Source organism: Thermobia domestica, chromosome 8 (assembly GCF_964235325.1).
Source record: "Thermobia domestica chromosome 8, izTheDome1.hap1.1, whole genome shotgun sequence".
NCBI classification, from domain to species: domain Eukaryota; kingdom Metazoa; phylum Arthropoda; class Insecta; order Zygentoma; family Lepismatidae; genus Thermobia; species Thermobia domestica.
Genome location: NC_137461.1, coordinates 160,225,837 through 160,252,999, shown reverse-complemented (window position 1 = coordinate 160,252,999; position 27,163 = coordinate 160,225,837). Strand labels below are relative to the sequence as shown.

The window sequence follows — 27,163 nt, the reverse complement described above, 5'->3', positions numbered from 1 at the left end:
AAATAATTTCTTCCAAGCTGCTCCAATTTGATTTCCGACGAAAACTAAATATTTATGATGTGGTAGATCTGAGTTCTGTGGTCTCAGTTTCAATGAATAAATAGTGATGCTGGCGTCACACGACAAATAGATCTGAATAGGAGCGGAAATGTGTGCTTGAAGAAGTGGAAGTGGACTTGTGAGATATATGAGGATTGCCAAAACAGTAAACCATTTGGATTGTTCAGGAACCTTAATTGTTTATGATGAAGCTATTTATGTCTCACAAGGAAACATCTTATATTGATAGTAGCATTGCCCAATTGATAGAGGAATGAAGAAAAGTGAGAAATCCAAAGTTTTACGGGCCAACACCCAGAAACACAGGAGATACAGGGGAAAGAAGGATATAGAATAATGTGAAGAAAGCAACGCAAAAGATACACTGACACAGAAAGAACTTCAAAATGATTAAAGAAATCAAAATTACATTTACATAACAGTATAGTAAACAAACATTGTACGCACAGACATGCTCAATATCATCATATGTAATGTAGTGTTGCCAACTGAGCACAAAATGAAGTTTTGTTAAATGGTGCGGAACACAAATTATAACATCTGGAAAATCTAATTACGAGTAGAATCATACTTGTGAAGTCTTGATGTACTGTGTTGCCAACGTTTGAGGATAGGCTTATATGAATTCCTATATGAATTTTGGATGTAGAAGAGACATACAGTACACGATTCGAACTAGTTAGAACCAAAATATGAGCCCACAAACAAGAATGTAATCAAGTTCGAAAATAGGGACGAACCACAGTGTCGATTTTCAAGATGTTATAATTTGCGTTCCTTGCCATTTAACAAAACTTCATTTTGTGTTCAGTTGGCAACACTGCATTACATATGATGATGTTGAGCATGTCTATGGGTACAATGTTTGTTTACTATATTGTTGTGTAAATGTAATTTTGATTACTTTAATCATTTTGAAGTTCTTTCTACATCAGTGTATCTTTTGCATTGCTATCTTCACATGATTCTAGATTCTTCTTTCCTCTGTATCTCCTGTGTTTCTGGGTAAAGCTTTGGATTTCTCATTTTTCTTCACTCCTCTATCGATTGGACTTTTTTGATTGGGCAATGCTACTATCAATATAAGATGTTCCCTTGTCAGAGTTATGATCTCTAGTGTGTAAAAGATATATATATATATATATATATATATATATATATATATATATATATATATATATATATAGAGAGAGAGAGAGAGAGAGAGAGAGAGATGAACAAATGCAAGTCTTGCAAGTCTTGCTTTTAAGAAATTTTATGCTTTCATAGGTAAATTTTACTCTGGATATAAGGATAACAAATTCTGCGAAAATAGTAACGGAAAGACAATGTATGTTTCTAAATGTAATATAGTTTACCTTCGTGTAAGTATAATGATAGTGTACAACGTAGCCGGTGATCTATATTTTTTTTTTTTTTTTAATGGGTGCCCACCTTTCACTACTTATAAGATAAAACACAACGTTTCGTAATATTTTTTAATATCTTTAAACAGATCCAATACTTCACTTGTTCCCAAACTGAGGAGGATACCCGTCAGACGTACGAAAGAAAATCAAGACAGCACAGATTACTGAAAGACTATGAATTGCAAAATTATTTTTACATTCTAAAGGCGTCAGACTTTTTTTTTTCTTTTCAAACACGATTAGCTAATCTCTGTATTGTACAAATGTCCAATTAAATATTGAGATTTTATTAAACTGATTCGAATATGCACTCTATGGGGAGAAACATGGACATTACGCAAAAGCAATGAAAAACTCTGACGCTTTCGAAACGTATGCATAGAGGTGGGAAAAAGTAGAGAATTAGCTGGATTGAATGGAAAAAGAATGAGAAGTTGTTAGAAATAGTAGCAGTAGGGGAGAAAAGAATTTTAGATGTAATTAAAACGAGGAAAAGGAACTGGTTGGGACATTGACTGAGGAGGAATTAGCTGGATTGAATGGAAAAAGAATGAAAAGTTGTTAGAAATAGTAGCAGTAGGGGGGAAAAGAATTTTAGATGTAATTAAAACGAGGAAAAGGAACTGGTTGGGACATTGACTGAGGAGGAATTAGCTGGATTGAACGGAAAAAGAATGAAAAGTTGTTAGAAATAGTAGCAGTAGGGGAGAAAAGAATTTTAGATGTAATTAAAACGAGGAAGAGGAACTGGTTGGGACATTAACTGAGGAGGAACTGCATTATGAGGCTCGTGCTAGAGTGCATGGTGGAAGGAAAGAGATTGAGGGGACAAAGGAGACTGCAGTTGAAGGAAGGTATTAAAACAGAAAATTGCTACGTCAAGACGAAGAGACTAGCTGAGGACCACCGTACATCGGAGCTTCTCAGTTGCAGCAAGTGACCTGCCAATAATGACAGAATGGCATGTAGTTGACACCTATCGGGTCCGGAATTACCGATGTTCAATACTACATTCCCTTTAGTTTCTAAAAGAAAATATCTAGTTCAACGTTTCAAGTTATGCACCAAGGCTAAGGGAGACGGCGATGATGGGAAATGAATGAAGTGGTGGACTGAAGAAAGTAGGAGGAAACAGGAAAACACCGAGATAACCCACGCACACTGTCTGTCCACACACACACACACAAAATGCCGCAAAATGACACCTGTGTGACTTGAAAACTAGTAATAACCACAGAAAACGTAAACAACCCATTCAGAAAATGGCATACTGTAGCTATATGCAAACAGGGGCAGATCGATTCACACGGATTGCATAAACTACTGGGAACACATTCACTCCAGTGGCATTTTTACTAAAGCCAAGGAATTCAAGTGAAAGATTACGAAGCCAAGAAATTCTGTAATCTTGAAGCCAAGAAATTATAATCTTGAGGCCAAGCAATTCAAGTGATTTTTTCCCTTTACTTTTTAAATTCTATAAAAGAATTCAAGTAGTGCCGGTACTTGTGCAAGACTCTTGCGCTAATCACTATAATAAATAAATGAATAAATAAATACTGTATATATATATATATGAGCCGTAGCTAGAGGGAGGCGAGCGGGGCGGTGGCCCCGGACGTAGGATAGCAAGGGGGTGCCGAACGAGCAACAAGAAAGAATAGGTGCCGGAAAATAATAAAAAACACAGCGCCCCGTGCAGTTCCTCGTTATGAAGTTTCCGCCATTTCCGATTGCCGTTCTTCTTGGTCCGAATATTCGTCTCAGGATTTTATTCTCAGATATTTGCAACAATACAGGCATTATTATCGTTCTATATATTTTGAGCTTCAAAGTCCGTGACAGAATTCGCGACGACAAAAGATTGTGAATTGTATAATACGTATTCCCTGCTTTCAGTCGAAATTTAATTTCTTCGTGGATATAATTTTGGTCTGTTAATATTGATCCTACATGCTTGAAAGTATCCACTTTATCGAAAGCATTATTTGATACTTTAACGCATCCATAATTTGCATTATTACCATCCCAATTACCTTCCATGCATTTAGTTTTTTCTGCATTTACTTCCAAATCTGCAACCATTTAATAATATCTGCATTTCTTTCTAATGTTCTCCTATCAGATTTACATCATCAGCATACGCCATAGCCTGGTGAATACCATTCGGCTTTAGACCCTCGTTGCTATCTTTGATTTTCCTTATAGCGTACTCCAGAATGAAGTTGAATAATAATATCAGCAACGCATCTCCTTGTTTAAGGTTATTCTCGGCGAGGAAACTCGTGAACAACAATTTTCCTACTCGGACTTCATTTTAGGATTCGTTTAAACAGATTGTAATTAATTTAACAAGCTTTCTCGTAATTTCAAATTCCGCAAGAATGTTTTATAATATTTATTACCTAATAAAATCATAAATCTTTCTAAAATCAATAATTAATTGATGTACCGGGGTATTGTATTACCATTTATTTTTAAAAATTTGTCGAATGGTGAATATGTGGTCCATAGTTGATTGATTTCGTCTAAATCCACACTGATAATCTCCAATAATTTCGTCAGCGTATGAGATCAATCTTGCTAATAAAATGTTTGAGAGATGTGTTAATAATCACTACAATCTGCTTTGTCGCCTTTCTTGTGAATTGGAACATTAATTCATTCTTTCCACTCTTGTGGTAATTCCTCCTTGTTCCAGATAAGGAGAATGAGTTTGTGTATCTCGTTCCACAATTTTGTTCCCTAGCGAAAATTAACTCAGCCGAAATTTCGTCTACTCTCGGAGATTTGTGTTTCTTTAATTTCTTTATAGCAATTTCTACTTCTGTTCGGCTAGGTTCTTAAACATGATTCTGCTGTGCATTTCCCTTTCTCCACGAACGTTAGTTTTTGGCTGTGTATTAAGAAATCGTCAAAGAAATTTTTCCATCTATTCAAGATGTTGTCTGTATCAGTAAGAATTGTTCCGTCGTCGCTCTTTAATATACACGCGCAAGATTGATACCCTTTCTTAAATTCGTTGATGCCCTTGAACATGTCTCGAATTTTTTCTTTTACTAGATCTTCAAGTTCATTAATTTAAATTTTCAAAAAATCTGTTTCTCTCTTCTAAACATTTTGGAAGTTTTTCGTTTGATGTCAACGAAATTTAGCGTAGTTATATCGTTCGGATTTTGTAGCCAACTCAGTTTCGCGTATTTTCCCTTCTCTGTTAGTTTTTTGCATTCCTGGTCGAACCGTGGTTTGCTCCTACGTATTTTCGCGTGCCCCGATTTTTCTCTTGATGAGATTTCAATGCTATCCTTAATTTGTACCCAAGTATCCTCAACATTAGTGCTCTCAAAACCTTCCAAAAACGAGAATCTATTACACTTTAATCTGATATTCTTCTCGCGCCTGATTCTCCTCTAATTTCTTTAAACTAATTCTCTCCATTTTCAGATGTTGAATATTCTCTTTATTTAACGACAATCTCTCTTATTATCGCTGTTACCAGATAATGATCAGTGTCTTAGTCGGGTCCTCTGAAAGAGCGAACATCGCGAATGCTAGACTGTCTTCTATCTACTAAACGTGACCAATTTGATTGTGTGTTATTCTATCTACCGTGATCCATGTGTATTGATGAACGTCGCAATGTGGGAGTTTTGTGTTCTTCACGATAAGGGTTTTGTATGTTCCAAAGTTCACAAAAATAACGCCGTCATTACTTTCCTTACGCAGATTTTCTTTCCCTAACAGGTTTGAAAATATCCTGTCGCCCAATTTTCGCATTGAAATCCTCCAATAGAATTTGCATATGGTATCGCGAGGACTTTGTCGAATACCCGTGATGATGCTTCTTAAAAAGTGTCTTTTATATCGTCATTCTTATCTTCTATTGGGAAATGTACATTTAAAACAACAATAGCACACCACCGACCCTTAAGAGTAATAAAAGAAAGTTTATAATTAACAAATTCAAGCCGTTTAAATTGTTGATATTAAAAGAATCGAAATTAAATGCTATTTGTGTGGTATAGAATAAAATTACAAAAGTTTACAATTATTACTGGAAATTAAGACTGTTACCCGTTTTGAACATTTTAAAAGCACATAGTTCTTAATGTATTGAAATTTCATTTCTTATCGATAGTATGAAACGTTACAAATAGTTGTACTGTAAATTTTCATAATTGTGTTTCCAAGCGGATCTGTATACCAACCAAAGGTAGTTTCGTCAAGTTTAACAAAAAGTCCAAAGTACGCCTCTTGATAACAGCTCTTATTTGTAAAAGAATACCTATCGATCACTTTCGGCTGTTGCAATGGTCTGTCCAAGCAGCTTGATAAAAACTCAACATAACATAACAAATGCAAAGAGGAGAAAGGAGGAAGAAGATGCTTGGTGTGTGTGTGTGTGTAAGTGGACGACGAATTCTACTTTGCCCAGGGCGCTGAAATCTCTAGCTATGGCTCTGTATGTATATAATAATGAGATAATGATAATGAGATGAGATTAATTATAGAATAAAATGTACTCATGGCCAACATGAGGCGAGACTCGATTCTGTCTCGCTGTAGTCGATTCTGCTTGCCATAGCCAACCTAACACCTTAACTAACGTAACAGGGAGGACACAAATTTGTTCCATCTGTCTTTCAGTAATGCTATTATTCTTTGGGCTAGTAATAATATTCTTAGCTTTATTATGTAAGGACAAGTGTAAAATCTAACTAACACAGTTCAAATTCGAATTCCAGAACTTACATAGTATAATAATGATTACGTAATATTGAAAATAAACAAACCTATATATAGTACAAGGCTAATGAAAAGCAAGCTCATAATCGGGGTGATCGAAACAAGTGAGATGTCATATAACGCATTTAAAGGTTATGAACTTAGCTTTTAGCTCAATGAAATAAGTAGCTATTGGGAATTCCGTGGTTTGTGTCAACGCAACACAATATGTAAGTTTTAGTTTGCGATAAACGGTGTACTAATTAAAAGCGATTTTAGCATGTAATGATCCGTATATATATATATATATATATATATATATATATATATATATATATATATATATATATTCATTCTTGCGAAGGCTTGCATAGAATAAGGCCTGGGAAGCACTAGGAGCAAAAGAAGTTAAAACTTGCCAGTTGAACTCGTTCAAGGTTTCAAGTTGTAACCATATAATGAAAGGATTTCACCACACTAACGAAACTGGTTGTGCTGTTATTATATATATATATATATATATATATATATATTGTGATTGAGTACCGGTACACAAAGAGTTCACCTAATGTTAGTAAGAAAATGTTGACTAGCAAATAATTAAAAAAAAAAAAACATTTTCAAATCGATTCGAAGAAAAATACCTCTCCACCCATGGTCTTTATTGTGAAATCGAAACACGTTGTATTTACAACACCAAGAATCTTTTTTGCTTGGGTAAATTATGCTCAATAATAAAGATAGTTCTACGAAAAGGATAAAATGGACAACTGTAGTGTTCAAAAAAACATAGTGAAACATAGTCTTTACTTACGCGGCAAGTTACAATTGGAAGTAGTTCATTCTTTAGTTTCAGCTATTCGGAATGCAGTTCATATCACACGAGGAAAATAATACTATTTTGTCACAATCAGTGGCGGATTTATCCTGGGGTCGGGGAGGGGGCTAGCCTCCCCTAGTTTTTTTGAGTGACGAAAACAATTGAAGCTATTATGTATATACTTTTGAAAGTTTATAGTACTCATGTTATACTTATTATACTCTGAATTCTGGCTGGCCTCCCAGTTATTACCTTCTAGATCCACTGTAGTGTTGCCACGAGACGAGACGAGACGAGACTTTAGGCTGTCTCGTCTCGTGCAAAGCATGTCCCGTCTCGTGTCTCGTCTCGAAAAAATGTGCTCGTCCCGTCTCATGTCTCGTCTCGAGAGGTTCTGTCCCGTCCCGTCCCGTCTCGTCTCGTCTGTCTCGTCTTGTTTCGTAAAAATATGGCAGCATGCCATGGGAACGAATGTAAAATGTAGCAGGCTGTACCATGCTAATCAAGATACAACTAACAAGGGAAGAGAGGGAGATTATATATCGAAGTGGAAGATGGTTTATATACCAATCGAAAGCACTAATGACGCCTATTACAAAACTGTAATAAAAATTTTCCGAATGCATATACTGTGCGAGCTATATGAATATACAGGGTGTCCAGAAAATCCATTTCCACCCCTTGAAATCGCAAACGATGAGACAGATGCCAAAACTAGAAAACACGTTTTTGATCATTATAAAAGTACAATGTATCAGAGCAAACATTGTTGTCCCAGGGCCAGGCAGTCCCAGGCGGGATCCAACTCAAAAATTACAAAAGGTAAGGGGGTGAATTAGTATATCGTTCGAAACTTCTTGGGAAATGAAAGAAGATGAACAAGTCCCAACTCTCTAAAATTACCCTGTGCAAAATGGCGGCCGGTCAAACTGTCAGCAAAAACGTCATTGTAAAGTCTATGGCCACCCTTCAAAGAAAGAAAAAAAACTGAAGCGGTAAGACAGATGTCAAAAAAGAAAAAGATGTGTGTCATCTTTTCAAAAGTACAATAATTGAAAGTAAAAATGTTTGTCCCAGGGTCCTCCACAAGGTTCCAGACGGGGTCCTACTCAAAATTTTCAAATGGCAAATATGGTCAAATAAAGCTGTTGAGAAATAAAAGAATACGGAACAAGTCTCGATCCTCTAAAATTACCCTGTGTAAAATGGCGGCCGGTCAAAATGTACATCTTCATTTCGATTTTCTGAGCACGTTCACTTTCCATTTTGCAATCGGCACTTGTTTTCATTCTGAGACATTTGTACGTATTTACTCTTCCTGGTGCAAGGAATTCTTTCGTTTGAATCATTTTATAATTGATAAACCAGATAACGAGCATAAGTACCACTGTTGTGCAGTCATAAACATAAATAAGTAGAGGTAAGAGTCTTTACTTCTGATGGCTCCAACCTCTACTTATTTATGTTCGTGGAAGTACATTATATGTTAACTAGTCAGTTCTATACTCAAAGATGTCAAATGTTGTCGTTTCTTTTCTTTATGTCTTAATTTGCTTTTATTTTATTATTTTTTTTATTTAGATATTATTGGGCTCAAAGAGCAGAATCTCACAGTAGGGGCATTTCCTTTCTTTCCGTTGAGTACAAGAATTAAAGTGAAAATAAACTAAAACCCGGTTACAGAAAGAACAACTAAAATGCAAGATGTTTGCACAGTATTATCGTAGAGCGTCCATGCTTGTTCTATCTGCTTTCATTTAATAACAGCTTTAAACGATGTGCTACTTGACCTCCCTTGCCATTTGAACAATTTGAACATGACCCCGCCTGGAACACTGTGGAGGACCCTGAGACAAATATTTTTACTTCCAATCATTGTACTTTTGAAATGATGAAACACATGTTTTCCTGTTTTGACATTTGCCTCACCATTTTTTTGGGGGTGGCCATCGACTTTACAATGACGTTTTTGCTGACAGTTTGACCGGCCGCCATTTTGCACAAGGTAATTTTAGAGTATTGAGACTTGTTCCGTCTTCTTTCATTTCCCAAGAAGTTTCGAACGATATGCTACTTGACCCCCTTACCTTTTGTAATATTTGAGTTGGATCCCGCCCAGTACACTGCGGGTGGACTTGTGACAAGAATTTTTGCTTTGATACGTTGTACTTTTAAAATGATCAAACACATGTTTTCCAATTTTGGCATCTGTCTTATCGTTTGCGATTTCAAGGGGTGGTAACGGATTATCTGGACACTCTATATATCCATATAACTCGCATAGTATATGCATTCGGAAAATTTTTATTACAGTTCTGTAATAGGCGTCATTAGTGCTTCCCATTGGTATATAAACCATCTTCCACTTCGATATATAATCTCCCTCTCTTCCCTTGTAAGTTACAAGTATTACCCAGAACACACAAGACAAGAAATGTCACGGTAGCTACACCATGAAGCCTTCACCTCTGGTGTATGTGGTAGTCGGTTCGATCTCGGTTAGTGCCATGGGAGCTTTGTGGTGGACAAACATTGAATGTGTGTGGGGACCGCGGTGGCTCAGTGGAAGAGCGTTCACCTCTTGTGCTTGGGGTCTCGGGTTCGATCCCAGTCCCGCCAGGTGAACTTTGTGGTGGACAAACACCGTGTGCGTGGGTTTTCTCGGGGTTCTCCCGTTTCCTCCCACTTTTTCATTCCACCATTTCATTTATTACTCATCATCACTGTCTCCTTTAGCCTAACCGGCATAATCGTGGGACGTAAAACTCAAAGATTTCACTTCATTTCATTTCATTTCATTTTTTGAATGTGTGTGTTTTCTCGAAGTTGTCTAGTATCCTACCACTTTCTTCATTCCACTAATTTTCCCATCATTATCCATTCGGCCAAAGTTGCCTAAAGGTCTTAAAAATAAATTCAAATAAGCTCACAAGGCAAGGACAAATAGTTTAGAAGATAATATATCTCTGCTGTTAGTTGTCTGAGGCTTCCCGACCCTGGCTTCTTTTTTTTTTACATTCTAAAACATTGAAATTTGTTTCACCAGTTTCAATACATGAATATACAGTAAATTGCTCATATAGGTACGTCGAAGATGAAGACACTAATGTTAAATAATGTTTACACGACAAGCAAAGTTCGATGTAAAGGTGTCATCATCCCCGACACTATCGTATACTATCAGCCCACTTGCTTTATACTGTCTGTATATATATATATATATATATATATATATATATATATACAGAGAGAGAGATGGAAAGATGTATAGATAAATACAGAGATAGATATGTGTCTACACTTTGATTTCATATATTCCAGCCTTTAGGTTTCACAGTGTTAACCCATAACAATCCAAAAACTACTTTCAATTTTAGCATATTTAGATTTGTTGCAATTATTATTTAAAAAAAAAAAAAAAGCTCGGAACCAAATAATTTGAGTAATGGAAAGTATTTGATTGAAATTTTATATGTTACTGCACACTAAGGTCTACTTAAAGTGCCATAGTAATGGGAGCTGAACGACACATCGGACGAAAGAATGCTTGGGGCCAGTCTTCACCTCCATGGTTCAAATCTGTTCCCATAACCGCGGGGTGTGTGCTACTATGTGGTGCTTGCCCCGTTTGTGTAACAAACTCATGACAGTACACCCAGATTAGCTAATGACTAAAAAAAAAAAAAAAAAAAAAAAAAAAAAAAAAAAAGTTGATTTTTGGGTGGCCATTTTGGATTAAAGTTCCTTATATTGTCGGGATCTATTCGCAATCATACAACGTACATCTTTATACCAAGCCGAGCGGTCTGCGGCAATAGACCATCGGCTTGAAGGCCCCGGGTTGAGTCCCGGAAGGGTCATGTGTATGGATTTTAACAACATTTGTTTTTTCGTACTGTGTCAGGGGGGGAAATCGTAGGCCTACGGGATAAAAGGATTTCAGTCTGAAAAAAATGGAGAGAATATCCTCCCCAGGATACTTTCATGGGAGTAAGGAATTAGTAAAAATATAGGATATACATTTTATAGCAGGTTTAAAAATATGGTTTGGGTATCCTATTTCTTTTCTGTTAATTATGTTCTTCAATGTTCGAATTTTGATCATTCTCATGATATTTTCTGCTTTCAACGGAGTTCCATGAATATTATACCAAATGTTCTTTACACTTATCAAGTTCGAGAGGTTTTATGCGCCTGTAAGAAACAATTTCTGAAGATAATTCAGGTCCTAATGAATATTATTCACTAGGAAAGGGAAGTATTCCCCTCCTTTCAACACGGAAGCAGAGGGCAATTTCGCACTCTGGTCAGATCAAACATTTCCGCCTAACCAAACGAAGGTCCCCCTGTAAAACTTCTTTACCTAAAGTGTTACTATTAGTATCATAAATTTGCTGAAAGCAAAGAATTTGAAGGGTTCGTCGATAATATCTTTGCTTCCTTTGTCGTCCTCCCGCCTTCCAAACGAAGAGGTGAATTTTACAACATGACTGCTGTATAATAAGCGAGCGATTGGTAAAATGGCAAAAGTGTGTTTTTATGTGTGTGTGTGTGTGTGTGTGTGTATGTGTGTGTGTGTGTGAGAGAGAGAGAGAGAGAGAGAGAGAAGACAAAATTTTAGTTACAAGATGACATACTTCAATTGCCGTTTTCGGTTCATATAGCAAAAAGAATACCGCCACCAGAGAATAAAGACAAGTGTAGACCTTACCCAGTTTTCAAATTGAATAGATGGTGGTGGTAGTTCGGTTTCTTGACCTTATAAAAATCTTCCCTGTCTTTGATTTTGTTTGTCATCATTCCAGCCAGAAATAGAAAAAAAAAAAAAAAAAACGAGAATTCCTCAGTTTACAGCAAGGGGAATTGGGGACAAGACATTAAGGATGATATTCCTGGAAGCTCATGTATCACGATTGTTTCATTCAATAGCCAGAGGACACTTTTCTATGAAGGCTTTTCAACATGTTTTCTCACAAAGGGGATTTTCCTTTTGCAATCTATATGACCATTGGCAATTTCAATCTTGGCCATTCCCGCCAGCGTTTTCATTTTCGAGACACGAGACGAGACGAGACATTTTACGAGACGTCCCGTCTCGTCTCGTTTTCGAGACGGGACAAGTAGTCTGTCTCGTCTCGTGTCTCGTCTAAGAGGGTTCTGTCCCGTCTCGTGTCTCGTCTCGTTTACGAGACGAGACGAGACACGAGAAATGTCTCGTCTCGTGGCAACACTAATCCACTGCTTGTATTTACAGTGGAAAAAATGATAATTATGAAGTATTTTTAAATGTGGGCTATTACATATACTATACGTACCTAGGTATATATTTCTTCCGGTCTATTTCGGAAGTTGGCATTTTGTTTTTCATTCAATAGAAAATGCATGATCTAATTGTAATAATAATAATAATAATAATAATAATAATAATAATAATAATAATAATAATAATAATAATAATGATAATAATAATAACTTTCCTAAACATTGAAGGGAGTGAAAAAGTAGCGTCTTATGTATGGAAACGTAATGAAAATATAAAACGTTGTATCCTGAAACAAAAGCAGACTATGAATAAAACGTTGTGGGATATTTTTTAAACGTTATTAATGTTTAGTGTTATGCTATTATTTAAAATAATGCTTTACATTATTATTTTCCTTTGAATTGTACATAATAAAATGTGTCTAAGTGGGAGGTTTTATTCTCAGAAAAATTAATGTGGCGTTTGAACGATTAGATACTACAAGAAATATAGTATTACTCTTTAATGCTGATAGACTCAACGTAAAAGTATATTAAATCCCCACTGTCTCGAAGAAAAGTTCTTGAACCATGTCTATAAACATTAACTACTATTTCTTAATGCAAGAATCCTGGTTCTAAATCACTTCTCTGAATATTTTAACTCATCTACAAAATGTTTATATTCAAACTGCTTATATTTATATTAACTGCTTCATTTTGTTCTTGATTTGTATTTAAAATGCAAATTCAGTCACAAATACAAAATAAAAAAATAACTTTTTTTTTAAATATATAAGTTTCGATACCGTCACTTCAAGTCAGTAACTGTTGCGCAATTTTCACAATGCGTTATTTATGCGTTATTCATAAGAAAGGCTAGGTTATCTTGAAGTCCCAATTTACAGCGAATGTTGAGGGAAAAAAAAAAAAAAAACATGTACAATCATGAAGTGCCGGGTTCCAGAAGCCCCTCTCAAATTTCAATTCTTCTGGTTTGTCAGGTTGAGCAGACACTTCACTTAGATTGTGTCAGGTACTGATTAAGAGTTGGCTAGGTTGCAGGTTATAATGTACCAACTATAAATTAACTTTTAAAATCGAGAGAGTGCTTGTAAAATGAAATGAAATCACTAAGTTTCACGTCCCACGATTATGCCGGCTAGGCCAAAGGAGACGGTGACGAGAAATGAGATGGTGGAATGAAGAAAGTGGGAGGAAACGGGAGAACCCCGAGAAAACCCACGTATACGGTGTTTGTCCACCACAAAGTTCACTTGGTGCGATCTGGGACCGAACCGAGGACCCCATGCACCAGAGATGAAAGTTCAACCACTGAGCCACCGTAGCCCCGACACTCTGCTTGTGTTCCGTGTAAAATGTAGGGATGGCCAGAACCGGTTCCTGGTGGAACCGGTTTTCGGGTCTGAACGAATCCGGTTCTAGAAGATCCGGTTCCGGAACCGGTTTTTCGGATCCAGGTCTGGAACCGGTTTTTCGGATCCAGGTCTAGAACCGGTTCTTCGGATCCAGGTCTAGAACCGGTTCCTCGTGGAACCGGTTCCGCTGGAACAGAAACTTTGTGACCATCCCTACGCTAAACCCGAGCTGCTGGCAAGCTGTGAACAGTATGCTAGATGAAATGGTGGAAGCGACAGGCAGGCGCCCAGGCGGCGGCAGCTTATCTCATTTGGCTAAATAAACTGGGTAACTGGCAAACTCATTGGTTAAACAGGCAAACTGGCCAACTCATTTGGCTAAACACCCACTAGTGGACCAAAAATTTTTTCTGGGGGCACAAACGGGTCTGGGCGGGGAAGGCACAAGCGCATGGTCCTCTTTGCATTGTTTTTGAAGGTGAACTTTATGTCTCCTTTACGGGTCTTTGGGGGCTTTCGGATCCAGGTCTGGAACCGGTTCCTAAGATCCGGTTCTGGAACCGGGTTTTCAGAACCAGATGTGGAACCGGTTCCTAAGATCCGGTTCTGGAACCGGGTTTTCAGATCCAGATCTGGAACCGGTTCTTAAGATCCGGTTCTGGAACCGGGTTTTCGGATCCAGGTCTGGAACCGGTTCCTAAGATACGGTTCCGGAACCGGGTTTTCGGATCCAGGTCCGAAACCGGTTCTGAAAACCGGATCTCCGAGAACCGGTTCCTCGCGGAACCGGTTCCGTCGGAACCGGAACTTTGTAGCCATCCCTAGTTAAATGTTCCCTTTTCTGCTTCCAAATCTTAGGGTTTCCTAATCTAACCCTTCCTATCTTTAATATTTACTACTTGTCATCTATTATTATTATTATTATTATTAATAATAATAATAATAATAATAATATGTTCAACTAAGATAGCATTACAATTTCAGACAGCACTGTGTTGTTGAAAAAGTAATATTCTTTAATGGATAAGTTATTGTTAATATCACTTTACTTCTTCATTTTTACTCTCTCTCATTTTACTTACTGGTGTTCACTTTTGAGTTACAAGTTACTTCTCTTAATTTCAGTTTCCACCTTTATCTTGTATTATTATCTAAGAGAATACAATTTATTTTCAGACACTGCCCTAACTTTTTTTTTTTTTTTTGTAAACTATCTATCCTATTATCTTTTCCTTTCAAGTGGAAGTATCACTAACTAGGGATGTACTTGAACCTGAACCCACAAAGTGGGGGTGATGTATATATTTCTTGAAAGCTTGGGTCATGGTGAGATCAAAACCGGTTACCAAAATTGGAGAGGTCTCATGCATTCCGCTTGGGGGCAGCACTTTATTCATTTTTATTAAGATCTTGAAGCGTGTCTATCAAGTTCGTTGTCACCCCGAAAAATCTGAAATAGTGAGACAGATATGAAAACTGAAAAACATATCTTTCATCATTTCAAAAGTACAACGTTATCAAGGTAAAATAAATAAATGGTCCCAGGGTCCCCCACAGAGTCTCAGACGGGGTCCAACTCAAAATTTTTAAATGGAAAGGGAGTTCAACTTCCATATCGTATGAAAGTTGGTATTGAATGAAAGAAGATAAATCAAGTCTCGACTCTCTACGATAAGGCTGTGCAAAATAGCGGTGGGTCAAAATATCAACACAATTTTCATTGCAATGTCTGTGGCAAATGATATTAATCTGAAACGGTGGGATAGGTGAAAAAAACAAACACGGATATGTTATTATTTAAAATGTATAATGATTCAAAGTAAAAAAAAAAGTTCCAGGTTCTCTCGCAGGGTCCCAGACGGGGTCCAACTCAAAATGTTGAAATGGGAAAGGGGTTCAAGTTGAGTATCGTATGAAAAGCCGATGTGGAGTGAAAGGTGAAAGAAGTCTCGACTCTTGATAATAAGCCTGTGCAAAATGGCAGTGGGTGAAAAATGTCAACACAAGCGTGTTGAAACATTATAGTTTGTTTGTTTGTTTTACACCTGTCTCACCGTTTCAGATTAATAGCAATGGGCATAGCCTTTTTAAGGACACTTATGTTGACATTTTGACTCACTGCCATTTTGCACAGGCTTATCATCAAGAGTCGAGACTTCTTTCATCTTTCACTTCACATCGGCTTTTCATACGATACTTAACTTGAACCCCTTTCCCATTTCAACATTTTGAATTGGACCCCGTCCGGGACCCTGCGAGGGAACCTGGAACATTTTTTTTATTATTTTGAATAATTATACGTTTGAAATAATAACATATCCGTGTTTTTGTTTTTTTCACCTATCCCACCGTTTCAGATTCATATCAGTGGCCATAGACTGCAATGAAGATTGTGTTGATATTTTGACCCACCGCTATTTTGCACAGGCTTATCGTAGAAAGTGGAGACTTGATTTATCTTCTTTCATTCAATACCAACTTTCATACGATATGGAAGTTGACCCCCTTTTCCATTTAAAAATTTTGAGTTGGACCCCGTCTGAGACTCTGTGGGGGACCCTGGGACCATTTATTTATTTTACCTTGATAACGCTGTACTTTTGAAATGATGAAAGATATGTTTTTCAGTTTTCATATCTGTCTCACTATTTCAGATTTTTCGGGGTGACAACAGACTTTATAGATACGCTTAAAGATTTTAATAAAAGTGAATAAAGTGCTGCCCCCAAGCGGAATGCATGAGACCTCTCTAATTTTGATAACCGGTTTTGATCTTACCTAGTTCCAAGCTTTCAAGAAATATATACATCACCCCCACTTTGTGGGTTCAGGTTCAAGTACATCCCGGGTAAGAGTGATTTCATACAAGTTACAAATATAAATTTCCTTATTAATTTTTACAAACTGGTTGCTTAAAAAAGAAAAAAAGATGTGAGAAGATTTTAAATTTACAGCATTCGAAATTCACTGAAGAGATTAATTAGGGATGAGTAAAGTAATGAATTTAGCCGAACCTTATTCAGCAGCACTGATTTATTCAGAATGAGAACACAACAGGTATATGCCATGGGTGTAAGTTCTCTCAAGATGCACATTACGCATTACACTGGTCAGAATGGTACTTTAAACTTGCTCAGAGGTTGGTTTTGATCTACATCTTTCTCTCTACGTACAGACTTAGTGAAAACATATTATTGATGATCAATTACACGTTTTTTATGCAAATTTTTTGTTTTCTAATGTTTAAGTATTTCCTCTAGTAATTTCATAAAATATTCCTCCATTTTCTTGTGGATACCCTTGCATATTCGCACTATGAAATCTATTGGTAAAACCAATAATTGTTTGTTGATAACGGCCAATAAACCACGTCAAAGTAGAAAATTGCCAGAATGAAAATGTTTAATATGCAAATTGTGATTTTTTTCTCGCTGAGGCATTATGGTGGGCGACAAAATATTGACATACTTTTTGTCATACTTGAAGCTATGTGTTGTCTTCACAACTTTTTCACGCCTAGCTACATAGTCATATAGTCAATAAAACTTCCCATGAAACATAAATGTCATACATGATTGAAAAGCATTTCATGTAGTTTTCTTAGCTTCATTGATATTATCGTGTATTTCAACTTGCTTGGAAACCATTTAAAACAAATTACAAACATGTAAGATAAAAATAAAAACATAATACATTATTTTTTCTATAATATTGACTACTGTTTATTATTACATGCACCATAAAACATTTTATTATTTAAATTGTACGCGTTACGTGAAGTGTTTACAATTCTGATAAGACATGTTCTTGTAATTCATAAGCTAAACCTCTCATACTTTACTAGTATACTTGATACTATATGATATCCCTTCTATACTTGGGGTCATATTTTGCAATCAACTTTACATTCACTCTTATTAATCCGTTTTCCTTCCAATCTTGCAACAACATTTCAATTCCCATACACATTCTCTACTTCATTTACCTCAAAAATTAAATTTGTGAGAACTTAATACAATCATGTGGTCAGAATATAATCACAAAGAACCTCACAGAAATAGCAAATGTCTGCTGCACCATTACATTTGATTAAACTGATTGGATTTAACATTCCTTTTCATTACTGATTTTTTATTAGACGGAACCTAATGTGGTAGTGGCGTACGAAAAATTGGTTATAGTTAAGGAGCCGTACTTCCCATTTAGGGAAGGACGAGAAACGCCATACTTTCAGGAATTATTCATTGAATATCTACCTACTTAAAAAGTTGGTAATATACCCAATTTTAATTAGTTAATGAGTGATTTGAAATTAAAGAAGACGTGTGTGTATTCCGCTCTCGTTGTGTTGTCAACGTTCTGTGTTTACATAGGCGTTTTGCGCTTTTCAAATGTTCGATGCCACGTCATGAATGGAACTGTGCGTGTGCGCATTGATGTAGGTGGCGACAGGTGTAGTCTGTAAGAAGAAGAGCAAGAAGACAAAGGAAATGGCGGGTGGTATCCTCATGTGCATGCCGGCGTGCTCTGAATGCTCCTTCTCAGAGTATGCCATAGTGGAAATTACTGTCAAACAAAGGATAGATGAGTGTATAAAACTTTTGCAGCACCATGGCGTACTTCCTTTAGGTAAGTTATGTTCCAAATGTTGTAGGGATGCGGTTTTTTGTAAGGAAAGGAATGTGTTTCGTTGTCAGAAAACACGTTTCATTGGAAATTCGAAGAGGAAGACGAAGTGCTCCTTTTCCTCTTCACTTTTCAAGGGAACGTTTTTTTCTAGGGCTAAACTCGATTTTTTAACGGTGACGCGCCTTATGGGTTACTGGTGTTTGAATAGTCGTCCAAACATCAGTAATGCTACTATGAATCTGAATATTTCCAAACCCACATGTGTCGATTGGTTTAGCTTTTGTCGTGAGGTTTGTGTTTGCTGGGCTATGGATTCCTCTACTAAACTTGGGGGTCCAGGAATAACAGTTCAGATAGATGAGTCCAAGTTCGGGAAACGCAAAAATCACTGCGGTCGTGTGATCGATGGCACATGGGTTTTTGGAGGTTATGAGGTTGGTTCTGGCAATGTATTCATGTGTGTCGTCAAGAACCGAAGTGCTGAAGAGCTGTTAAGCGTTCTTCAACAGTGGGTGAAACCTGGTACAACCATTCATAGCGACTGCTGGAAGTCATACGATAGGTTGACTGAGGTTGGATTTCAGCACTTCAGCGTGAATCATAGCTTGAATTTCGTAGATCCTGAAACTGGCGCTCATACGCAAAATATCGAGCGGTTGTGGCGAGACGCGAAGGACAGCATTCCGCGATATGGAAACAAAAGACACCATTTCGTGGGACATCTGGCCTCCTTTCTTTTCAAAAAAAAGTATCCCCCCACAACGCGGTTTCACAACTTCCTGTTGGAAGTGGGTAGATTATATCCTCCAATCATTTGAGGTATGTGAAAATGAATGCTTCCTGGGCGTTATTCTCCTTTTCGTTGCATTTCTAAATGTGGCCCTTGTACTTAATATATACGTTTGTGTAGTGCCCTTGTTCTTAATAATATATGTTTGTGTAGTGCCCTTGTACTTAGGCAATTGAACGCATATTTCGTGCACGACGATACTTCTTACTGTTGCACTAGCTACAAAATTGATTCTATTTGATGTACAAGTGGTAATATAACACATAAGAAACCTAGATCACGTTGCATTCTCACTCCATATTGGAGTGTGAATGCAACATGATCTGGGTTTCTTATGTGTTGAATTATATATATATATAGGGTGTTTCAAAACAACATCGACAACGTTTGGGAGGTGATTTCTGACACCAAGATAAGACGAAAAAATAGACCAACCTGGGACCACAAATGCTTCCTTTCGGAGTTATAGGCTACCGAAAACATGAGAAAATGAAATATGAAGGTTCATAGCTCCAAAATTATGGGACTTACCGTAGTCGGGTCAAGACCAGCGGGAAGGACTAAACAAATAAGTGTATCATATATTTTCCGAACAAAAGACTTAGCCTTGTGTAGGCAGTTATCAATAACTAGTTTGGGTTATGAAAAAAGTGAAAATAGTAGGATACGTATAAAACAAAAGCTACTTAACTGCTACTAACATAAAAATAATGTGAAATTGCTTCACCAAACTTTATCATTTCTACTGTCTTTAGAAGAGAGAATTTAGCGTTAGAATGAGGGGCTATGTATGAAACAGAAATGTATGATATTATATATATATATATCCAATGGCGCTGTCTTTCTGCACATTGTAAGGAAGCTGTATTTACCATTAGAAGACGAAGGTTACACGCATGAAACCGTTGTTACTACTCTCCTCAGTTGTAGCTATAAGTACTCATATTAATTTTTTGCTGCACAAAGTAGCTTCCTGTCACAAAACTAGTGGAAATTCATCCTATAGGCCTATCTCTTAAACAGATTGAAACAAGAAATAAATCACAGTAAAAGGAATGAAAATAAGCATAAGAAAAAACAAACGGAGGTGTATACAAACAGCAACCCGAACGCAATTTTTACAGCAGTATTAAACAATGCATGGTCAAAACTATTTATAAATCTTTTTCTACTAGAAGAAAGAAGTGGTGATTCTCCAACGAAGTAAGTTGGTACAAGCAAACATCAACAGGGGACTTTGTTTCACACACCCTGCTAAACCACCAAATTAACAATGTTGTCAAATCAAAGTAGTATTTTTCAAACGGCACTATATCAGGTTATTACATATTTCCAACATGAAAACGAAACCATACAATTTCATATTTATTGCAAACTAAAGGTGTTGCACACTAAGGGCACTAGTTATCATAAACATCGAGAATCAACCAAATTTTGAAGGGTTCTACAACAGTGATCACGCCAAGTGACATGGGCGGGATAATGCATACCCAAAGTCTTACGGTCATCATATGATGTATTTAGTGGAAACAAAGTTACAAGGAATTGATAATTTGACCCTTTTTCAAAGAGCTTCGGTGCAGTTTTACTATACAGATCCACATATTGTAAAATGTGCGGAAAAATTTGAGGAAGTATTTAATTTGGCCCAGTTTATGTCGAGAACAGAACTCAACGAATCCCTGCGGAGCATCTAACCCGTTCCTACTACTACTATTCTTCCTCCTACTACTACTTATACTATGGATCCGCATAGCAAAACTGCACGAGAGCTTAATTTCAGGAAAGGTTTGAGATAAAAGTCACATCCAATTATGTAGCTGGGTTTCAATAAGCATAAGTATCATAATGCCGTTTACAGCAATTTGTTGTCTCAAACCATTCTGGGGATAAGAAAAAATGGTAAAATTTGATAAACGTATTTGTTAAAATAGCGTATTTTTGTAACTAAAAAAAAAAAAAAATCTTTTTGATTTATTTTGTTTGTATGGCATTACAACAATATTATTTGGTAGGTGTGATAAGTTTTCGGAATTACATAACTTTAAGCAGCATTGAAACCTTGACAAATATCTTTACTAAATCTCCAGAACTGTTTGAGATATCAAGTTACTCTAAACAGCATTATGATCTCATCTATTGAAAGCCATCGATGCAATTGAATGTAGTATTTATCTAAGCAGTTTTACAAAATAAAGACTTTTGAAACAAGTCAAATTTTGAATCCCTTGTACCTTCGTTTCTATTCATTCGAAGTCAGTCATATCATGATCACAGCACCTGACACTAGAGTACATTTGATGACTATTGCCCCTCCGTCTCATGTGGGTTGTTATTGTTATAGAGGGCACCAAAATTTATAAATTTAAGATATTGTAGCGACTTTAGTTGGCAACAATGAATAATTAATCCGATACTGTTTAACATGTAGATCTGAAATATACAATAACGTGACGTAGTGTTACTTTTTTTTTAAAATATAACTATATTGTGTTGGCAACACTGTTAACCTAATGGAATCATAGCGTTTGCCAATCAATGTCCTCCTGACGATATTTGCATGGTACAAAATTTAGGTACTTTTTTGTCTATTAGTTTAAAAGTTAGAAGGGCGTATATAAATCAATAAAAGTATAAATAGAAAAAATACAGAACTATAAAAGCCATTATGGACCCGGACCAGGAGGCTAGGCCTCCCCAGTATTTTGGGTAACAAAAATAATTTAAGCTCTTATTGGTTATAGTTAAGGAGCCGTACTTCCCATTTAGGGAAGGACGAGAAACGCCATACTTTCAGGCATTATTCATTGACTATCTAGGATGTTAAAAAGTAGGTAATAGACTGAGTTCTTGCCCTTGTACTTAGGGTGTTTAGGTAGTGCAACAGTAAGATGTATCCTCGTGCACGGGAGATGAGAAGTAGCTGTTCTTAACTATTACCCTGTTATTTATATATTTTTGAAAGTTAAACTAAACTCATGATATACCTATCATAGCCTGGGTTCTGGCTGCTCCCCCCAGTTTTCACCTTCTAGATCCGCCACTGGGCCCACCTGCCTTAAATTACTAAACTTAATTTAGTTGGGTTATACGAACACTCAAAAGTTGACTGTCAATTGTATTTCGTAATAGTAATCAAACTACTCTTGTTGTATATAAATTGTGCCTTTGCTGGGGAGACGCGGGTTCGATTCCCGGCGGGAGCTCATGTGATACGGATTCCACGTTAATCAGTAGGTCTCGTCTCATATAGCCTCGCTCCTCAAAGGGGTGTTAAAATAAACTCAGCTCTTGTTGTATAAAGTGCTGATACCTTTATAAACAAAAGATAAAGTCCACAGAAAATAAGAAGTTGGAAAAAGTGAAAGTTTACGTATGAGAGAAAGCGAACTTCCTTAAATCTGTCGTATCTTACCGTTCACTTTATTCTTACTTACTGTCTGTAAATTTCCCATGAGAGGAGTACAGTCCCATCTCATTTCCATACATATGGGGACGGGAACCTATTTGTACTTTCCTTTGTAGCTTTCATTAATCAAAGATGAAATCAATTTTACATTAATTACTCGAAAGAATAACTCAGTAAAAACTTACCTGTACCGATATCAACCTGAGGAGACAACTTCTCTTCGCTGAACTAACACAACAATAAAACTTCACAACTAGAATCAACAGTAAATAGACACGTTTTAAACCAAAACCAATCGCTCCGTCTCAGGTGAGAGCTGTTTGCAATTTGACCGTCCAAAGAGTAAAATCAGCTACAGATAAACTCAACCAGCTGACCTTGGAACATAGCGCAGCCGGAGAAAGAAAGATCATGGCCCGGCAAACTGAGCACATGTCTTCCAGGCATAAACACAGAAAGGAAAAAAAGAGTTAGACCTGCTTGCAACGTCATTAATGATGTAATGTCAGCGTGTTTTTCCTTCTTATTTCTCGTTTCATTTTTTTTATCCCTTTTAATTATTGTATTTATTTTTTAAAAATTTATTCATCTGTATTCTTTATCAAGACCTGTCCTACTACGACAAATTACTTCTCCTCATATTTCCGCTACAACATAGTAGTTTTCTTTACAGTGATTACTCATCTGGGAATCCCTATTACATACAGTAACTATGATTATAATTTCTTGTTCTTTACGCGATGTATCACTTCCAATTCTTTTTTCAAATACTATTACAGGTCATTGTCAAATGAAATATTTAAGTTTAACGTCCCACGTTATGCCCTTTAGGCTAAGGGAGACGATGATTAAAGCAAGTGAACCTTGATGAAAGAAATGGTGGAATGAGAAAGTGGAAGGAAGCGGAGGTACCCCCAGAAAACCCTATGTTGTCCATCACAAGCTTACTTCGCCGGGGATCGAACCAGGGACCCCATGCACCAGAGATAAGCGCTCTAGTACTGAACCACTGTTTCCTCCAATGCAACGGAAAAATTAGAACTCAAAATGCGATATATTTATGATCATTATTTATAGGTAGAATGTAGGAGGTAGAATGATTAGATGCATAAGATTTCCAGACGATATGGCGCTTCTTGCAGAATCTGAAAAGAAAATCAATAAAATGTTAGAAAGAATGAGAAAGGGGTTTGAAGAATATGGGATGAAAATAAATGTTAGAAGGACAAAAGCCATGGTGATTGGAACGAAGGAGTCTGTGACAAATATAAAAGTACGAGGGGAGAAAATAGAACAAGTGAATAGTTTTCGATATCTAGGTAGTATTCTTAGTAATAACATGAAGTGCGAACGTGAAATAAAAGCAAGGATAGGAATGGCGAAAGAAGCCTTTAGGAGGAAGAAAAGTCTGTTTTGTGGGACCTTGAATAAAGAGTTGAGAAAAAGACTCATAAAATGCTTCTTGTGGAGTGTTATACCGTATGGGGCGGAAACGTGGACATTACGTAAAGGTGACGAAAATCGACTGGAAGCCTTCGGAATGTGGGTGTGGAGAAGAATGGAAAGAATTAGTTGGGTAGAGCGGAAAGCGAATGAGAGAGTGTTAGAAATGGCGGGTGAGAAAAGAACACTTCTAGATATTATTAGGAAGGGAAGAGAAACTGGTTGGGACATTGCCTAAGAAGAGATTGTATCATGAGGGACATCCTAGAGGGTATGATGGCGGGAAAGAGAGGGAGGGGGCGAAGGAGACTACAATTAATGGATGATATAAAAACAGAAAGATCACACGAAGAAGTTAGCGGAGGACCGTGAAGCATGGAAGCTTGTCCGCTGCGGCAAGTGACCTGCCAATAAAGGCAGAATACCTATGATGATGATAATTTATTACCGAAGTTGAATATTTTAAATAATAATAATAATAATACAGTTCCTTCATGACAGAACGCTTCTTTTGTAATCTTACATATTGATAATTCAGTAATAAATATCCATTCATTGAAATGGCGAAATGAAATGAAATTAAATCTTTGAGATTTACGTCCCACGATTATGCCGGTTAGGCTAAAGGAGACGGTGATGATGAGTAATAAATGAAATGATGGAATGAAGAAAGTGGGAGGAAACGGGAGAGCCACCGAGAAAACCCACGCACACGGTGTTTGTCCACCACAAAGTTCACTTGGCGGGGCTGGGATCGAACCCGGGACCCCAAGCACCAGAGGTGAACGCTCTACCACTGAGCCACCGCGGCCCCGAAATGGCGAAGAAAATAGTGTTTGTCTTAGGACAAAATAAAACACCCGAGAACCATTTGACTATGAAGTTACAAAGTGAACCTTGAGGGAATCTAAGTTATTTCATTTTTTGTTTAATTTTTGTTCAATTTTTGTTCAAGGTTCAATTTGCGAACTGTGTGATTCCAATTACCCTATCTTAAAGTCATAACATAATCAACAGTTAATAAAGCTTTTTATGTACAGTACCTCTAAAAAATAGCTACTAGCTTAGGCAATGTATGGAATAACCCAAATTAATAATTGATTTCCTAAATGCCATTACTTTTCCCCCTACTTAGGGTTTCATTGTCATACAGGTTATTGATATACAAAAATAGTTGATCATTTTTATGCATTAAAATAGTAAATTAAATATTATTATTATTTATTTATTTATTTTTAATTAGTTTATTTATTTTTACACAACTGGCTCGGTCTCTGATTTCTCAACGTAAAGCAGTAGACAGTTTACAACAACCTTTAAGGCGAGCTATTTCGTATTGTGGCTTGTATAAGTTTAGAAGTCTCAGTAAAGTGGCCTGTTTTCACTCCGCATGCACCTAAATAACGGCGAATTTCAGTAAGACATTCTATATAATCATAATAATTAGTGCAACACTGATGAACAAGTATAAAGTAGAACAGGTATCAACATCAAATAGCTAGAATTCGTCACCAAAAGTAGAATAGAGTTATTACGCCAGAACGAATTAGGTTTAAAATTAATACAGGAACACATTTCATTCTGTAGCAAGAGATACTACTCATATATGCTTGATCCAATTGCTAGTCGGTGACGTAGTCGAGTGGTGTGAAGCGTTCCGATATTTATTGGAGAAAGCAATTAATCGTTAGTTCTAGTCCCACTAAAGTGCAGTCGATTTTTTAATGTTTCCGAGGTACCTGTGTTAGTGTCTGTGTTGGATTCAATTAGGTTGAATTTGGTAGAGATGAATTGAGACACAGACGCCAGCTTAGGTGAAAATTTTTGAAAGCTAAAATTAATGAACTTGTAGATAATAGTAAAGGCTATTAATGAATTTAAGGAATAATATAGTTCTCGCCATCATATATTAAAGCAAGCCCATTGAAGAATTCATACAAATACAAATAACATGTTGAATAGATGGAACGAATTCTTTGACAATTTGTTTAACATGTATCCAAAGACTAATGTTCGTGGAGAAAGGGAAATGCACACAGCAGAACCGTATATTCCAGAGATTAACCGAACAGAAATAAAATTGCTATAACGTAATTAAAAAAGCACTGATCTTCCAGTGTAAATGAAATTCCGACTGAGTTAATTTTAGTTGGAGGGGGAAGAATTGTAGAACAGGGTACCAAAACTCATTCTCCTTATCTGGCACATGGAGGAATTGCCACATAAGTGGAAACAATCTATCACTGTTCCAATTCACAAGAAAGGGACAAAACTGATCGTAAAAATTATCGAGGCATTTCTCTTCTGTTAACATCCTATAAAATCCTCTCAAACATTGTGTTAGCAAGACTGAAATTATTGAAAGGTATCAGTGTGGATTCAGGCGAAAATAGTCAACTATCTACAAAGTATTTACCATTTGACAAATAGTCGAAAAGGAATGGGAATACAATAACCTGGAATATCAATTATTTATTGATTTTACAAGGGGAGTCCAATAAGTTTTGTGCAGATGGTTATAATATTGTTATTAGTTACGATAATATGACTATGGAATTTTAGATGAAAACTTTGATCCTTTGGCTATACCATCATATTACTCAATGTAGCCTCCATCTGCTGTGACGCATCTCGTCTAATATTCTTTCCATGCCTTAAATGCGCTTTGGCAAAAGTCAGGTGGCTAACTTTTACATCATTGTTTCACACTACGAGAGATGATGGCCTTGTTAACCAGAACAACAAAATTTATCATTTGTGCGTGCGAAAGAGAGCACAACACGCTAGAGATCTGCACGGGACGGAATCTTTCTCGGAATCTTTCCTATTCTCGGATTCCTTCCCAGCTTGCTAGCAAACCACAGATTTAATGTAAATTTTAAATGAAAATTTTGCTTTCAATATTTTCTAAGTTCCTAATCTCCGGTTTTAGATATTTTTGTACCATTGGATTCCTTTTGCTGGGTGTACTACAAGAACAAGATATATACGTATCTTGGGTGCACAATAATTGATTCTAACCGAACAGTTTGATTAGTTTAAAGAGATTACACATGCAGTCATTTATTAGACCCTATTACAGTAGACGAAACAACAGGTTTGATTTACACCTAGGTATTTTTTATAAAAAATATGGGAATATTCCGTTAAATGTCGAGTGCTTTCCATTTTCAGACCGTTACACAATATTTAATTTTTGATTCAAATTTACCATACAACATTTATTTCAATTCATCAGCCTGTTTTCGTAATATAAAT

General features: G+C 36.6%; 1 protein-coding gene across 1 annotated transcript in view; it reads right to left on the bottom strand.

The window, feature by feature from the left end:
- Window positions 1-22,885, bottom strand: part of LOC145693317 (alpha-tocopherol transfer protein-like) — a 105,041-nt gene extending 82,156 nt beyond the window's left edge. Inside the window, exon 1 of the mRNA XM_081769196.1 lies at window positions 22,648-22,885. The gene's annotated coding sequence lies outside the window, so the exon portion shown is untranslated. The remainder of the gene's footprint in view (window positions 1-22,647) is intronic.
- Window positions 22,886-27,163: the final 4,278 nt, after the last annotated feature.